Here is a 4,633-nt window from a genome sequence, read left to right as displayed (position 1 = left end):
CCTCTGTGCCCAGCGGCGCCCGCCGGCGGCCCAGAGGCTGTTTGTTTTTTTTAACGGGGTTAACCAAACCTCCCGGGCAGCCCGCGGCTCAGCAGAAGCCCTGCCGGTGAAAGCGGGCTTTGTGCGAAGGTGGCGGAGGGCGAGGACCCAGCCGAGGCTGGAGCAGCGGGCCAAGGAAGGCGTCCTGGGCGCGCCGACCCGGCCCGGCCGCAGGAGCCGGCACGCGGGAGGCACATCTTCTCCCAGACCTTCCTGCCCTCCCCCCGGGCCTTGATCCTGTGAATGTGCAAGCTGCGGGCTCTGCCTCTGCGAGGGGAGTGAATGTGGCCCCAGTGCCGGGAGGGCGGGCGCGGGAGTGGAGAGGCAGGGACCCACCACGCAATGCCAGCCAGGAGCGCCAGGAGCTCCGCCCCCTGGCTCAGCCCAGGCCCACGCCATCAGAAAATCTGAGATTTAACTGGCTCCGTGAGTGACGATGACAACCAAAGTTTGAGAACTGCCGACTCCTGATCTACTAGAGAAATACTCCGGCTGCAAAATGCGATCAATGAGTATTTCCACTCACTGGAAATTAAGCTCATCAGCAACTTGGAAATTAAATTCACCTACTAGATCGTGATGGAGAAAACTACTGTACTCATACAGTAACAGGCATGTTCTGTATGAGAAGTCACTCCGAGGTCTACACAGCCTGTGGCGTGGTGTCTGTGACTTAGCAATCTGCGCAGGCCGAGCGGGAAAGCCTGCAGCCCGCGGGAAACACACTCCCTTCGCTGTAATACTCTGGAGTTCCCTGACGCATGTGTCCCTCGTTCCAGGAAAACATTCTGCATAACTTGTTTATCGCCCAGACATACCTTAAGCGCCTCCAGTCACCATCTTGTTTTTCTCCACTGGATCTGCACACCTGCCCCACCAATGCTGCGGGATGGACACCGGGTTTACTGCCCGCGCTGGCTGAGCCTGCTGCACAGAATCTCCTTCCGTAACTGTGAGGAAAAGCCACTGATTTCAGGCTTCTCGAGAACACCTGAAAATTCAGTAAGTGACGGAGGTGGACAACCTGCAGGGAGGGAGAGAGTGATCTAACTCAGAAGAACCGCAGGAGATTCTCGCCATGCCCCTGCAGGCCCGCCTTCTTCAGAAGCCCCTGCCTCGCCTTCCTATGCTTTTCTAGACACCCACCACCCACCTGTTCAGTCTTTCAATGAACAAATGTTTTCTGCTACCCACCAAATGCTTGGCACCATGGAGACACAATAAGCAAACAATAAATACAGACTGTAATACTGCGTAGATAGGGTGATATGACAGAGGGTAATCAGAAGGAAATTTTTGAGGAGAGTTTCAAGCTAAGAATTGGAAGGTGAGCCTACCAGATGAAGAGTTGAGGAAGAGTGCTCCAGGTAGTGGAGACAGCATGTGCAAAGGCCCTGAGGCAGGCATGAGCTTGTCAGGGTTGAAGAACTGGAAACAGGTCACTGTGGGGGAGGAGAGGAGAAGAGATAAAGTAGAAGAGAGAGGTGAGGTCCGATCATGGAGAGCTCTGAAAGTGCGAGCAGGTTTTATTAAATGTAATGGGAAGCCATTGGAAGGTTTGTTTGTTTGTTTTAAAGAGATTTTTGCTATAGGGTGCATGTGCTCACCAGAGCGACAGAAAGCAAGAAATCATTCCCCAGGAGGGATGGCCATGCCGCAATCCCTTCTCCATTCTCCTCTTGGGATTTTGGGCAGATACACACACACACACACGTGGTGCGAGTTTTAAGCTGCTGGGCCCAGGATTCAAACTGCGGTTGACCATGTGAGAGTCTACTGATGTAACCATCACACCATCTGCTGGTCCCTCCATTGGAAGGTTTTAAACAGACATCTTTTTTTTTTTAATTGCCAGAGGGGTGTGTATGCTTGCCAGAGAGAGAGAGAGAGACAGAGACACAGACGGAGAGAAAGAGGGAGAAAGCACCCCCAACAGGGCAGGGTCATGCCACAGTCCTTTCTCCGTTTCCCTACCCAGTCAGGATGTGGGCCAGGCACACACCATGCCCAGCGCTTTCCAAGGACAGGTTTGGATGTGGACCATGGCCAACCCGGTGGGACCCAGCTCCCTCACCTGCTAAGCTGTGGAGCCAGCCCTCGTAAGCAGATGCTTTGATGACAGCTGGGTCTGGGGTAGAGAACAGGCCTTCTATTTGGGAAGGCGTCAAAGAAAAACCAGGAGACCCAGAGACGGAAGGCAGACAGTCATGGGGTGGGCAGTGGTGAAGCCGAGGGTCCCGGGAGAGGTCTCTCTGGGCAGCAGGAGTTAGGCAGGCCCTGTAGGCCAAGGAGAGCTGGGTCCCTAATGATGGGCCCTGGAGGACCAGGGAGGAATAGAAACCAGAGCACTTCTCCCGCGAGAGGGTCATTTCCCTTCCAGGGGACCACACCAGGATCTGGGAAGTTTCAGCTTCCTGATTCTGGGGCCATGTGTTATGGAATTTGGAGAAAGAAAGTGACAGTATTGGTGAGACGAACTCAGCCCCTTTCAGGGTCATCCTCAGCCCCTCCTCGGGGATGGGGATTTCAACCCCAGTTCAGAAGTGCAAGCGCTCCTCCACCCCTGCCCTAGAACGAAACTCTACTTCTCCATTCCCACCTGGCCCCCGGCTGGGCGTGCACTCTGAGAAGCCTGGGGCTCCTCTTTGCACCTCATAGGGCCTATGAGGTTGGGGTTCAGTGGCACGGAGGACTCCTGCCATAGACGTGCCAAACAGTAGCAGCTCGCCTGCAGCTGAGGGGTGGGAGCTGGGAGCTGAGGCCTTTTGAGCTTGTCAGGGTTGAAGAACTGGAAACAGGTCACTGTGGGGGAGGAGAGGAGAAGAGATAAAGTAGAAGAGAGAGGTGAGGTCCGATCATGGAGAGCTCTGAAAGTGCGAGCAGGTTTTATTAAATGTAATGGGAAGCCATTGGAAGGTTTGTTTGTTTGTTTTAAAGAGATTTTTGCTATAGGGTGCATGTGCTCACCAGAGCGACAGAAAGCAAGAAATCATTCCCCAGGAGGGATGGCCATGCCGCAATCCCTTCTCCATTCTCCTCTTGGGATTTTGGGCAGATACACACACACACACGTGGTGCGAGTTTTAAGCTGCTGGGCCCAGGATTCAAACTGCGGTTGACCATGTGAGAGTCTACTGATGTAACCATCACACCATCTGCTGGTCCCTCCATTGGAAGGTTTTAAACAGACATCTTTTTTTTTTTAATTGCCAGAGGGGTGTGTATGCTTGCCAGAGAGAGAGAGAGAGACAGAGACACAGACGGAGAGAAAGAGGGAGAAAGCACCCCCAACAGGGCAGGGTCATGCCACAGTCCTTTCTCCGTTTCCCTACCCAGTCAGGATGTGGGCCAGGCACACACCATGCCCAGCGCTTTCCAAGGACAGGTTTGGATGTGGACCATGGCCAACCCGGTGGGACCCAGCTCCCTCACCTGCTAAGCTGTGGAGCCAGCCCTCGTAAGCAGATGCTTTGATGACAGCTGGGTCTGGGGTAGAGAACAGGCCTTCTATTTGGGAAGGCGTCAAAGAAAAACCAGGAGACCCAGAGACGGAAGGCAGACAGTCATGGGGTGGGCAGTGGTGAAGCCGAGGGTCCCGGGAGAGGTCTCTCTGGGCAGCAGGAGTTAGGCAGGCCCTGTAGGCCAAGGAGAGCTGGGTCCCTAATGATGGGCCCTGGAGGACCAGGGAGGAATAGAAACCAGAGCACTTCTCCCGCGAGAGGGTCATTTCCCTTCCAGGGGACCACACCAGGATCTGGGAAGTTTCAGCTTCCTGATTCTGGGGCCATGTGTTATGGAATTTGGAGAAAGAAAGTGACAGTATTGGTGAGACGAACTCAGCCCCTTTCAGGGTCATCCTCAGCCCCTCCTCGGGGATGGGGATTTCAACCCCAGTTCAGAAGTGCAAGCGCTCCTCCACCCCTGCCCTAGAACGAAACTCTACTTCTCCATTCCCACCTGGCCCCCGGCTGGGCGTGCACTCTGAGAAGCCTGGGGCTCCTCTTTGCACCTCATAGGGCCTATGAGGTTGGGGTTCAGTGGCACGGAGGACTCCTGCCATAGACGTGCCAAACAGTAGCAGCTCGCCTGCAGCTGAGGGGTGGGAGCTGGGAGCTGAGGCCTTTTCCAGCACGTGGGGCTAGAGGCTTCTCAGTATCCTGCCACATGCCCAGGAAAACCCTGTTGTCACTTCCCACAGCCCCTCTTTCCCATCTGTCCTGTCCCTCTAGAACGAGTCCCCAAACTGCCATCTCCTCAGTACCTACTTCACCAGGGGCTTCGCATGGATCCTCTCTCTCGGGATTTATAGACTCGGCTGAAAGCAACACAGTACTCTTATTTTGCCAGGGAACAAAGGTCTACACAGTTCCTGAAATCCAAGTTGTCCGACACCCAGCGCAGCCGGGATCCCTAACAGCCCTTTGCCAGCAGCCTGAGCCTGGAGCAGTTTGGTGAGGGCTGAAAGGGATGGATGGATGGAAAACAGGCAATGAATGGGGAGGTTTGCGGCCGCTAGGTAAGGGGGACATCGAGGAACGGATCCAGTTATTACCCCGGCCGGGCTCCTAGGGGTCAGGCGGGAAGGGTAGGGGCC

General features: G+C 55.0%; 1 long non-coding RNA gene across 2 annotated transcripts in view; it reads right to left on the bottom strand.

Annotated features, from left to right (window-relative positions):
- LOC114004715 (uncharacterized) overlaps positions 1 to 4,630 on the bottom strand; it is an 11,566-nt gene extending 6,936 nt beyond the window's left edge. The window contains exons 1-2 of one of the 2 annotated variants that reach the window (XR_003546784.1): positions 4,592 to 4,630; positions 858 to 1,063 (exon numbers count right to left, since the gene is read on the bottom strand). This is a non-coding gene — a long non-coding RNA (uncharacterized LOC114004715). Of the gene's footprint in view, positions 1 to 857; positions 1,064 to 1,376; positions 1,611 to 4,591 lie in introns of those variants that run through there. The other variant, XR_003546783.1, reaches the window with a different exon arrangement.
- Between the last annotated feature and the right edge of the window lie 3 nt (positions 4,631 to 4,633).

Source organism: Tupaia chinensis, unplaced genomic scaffold, assembly GCF_000334495.1.
Source record: "Tupaia chinensis unplaced genomic scaffold, TupChi_1.0 Scaffold000063_1, whole genome shotgun sequence".
Lineage (NCBI taxonomy): Eukaryota > Metazoa > Chordata > Mammalia > Scandentia > Tupaiidae > Tupaia > Tupaia belangeri.
This window is presented reverse-complemented; position numbering and strand designations above follow the sequence as displayed.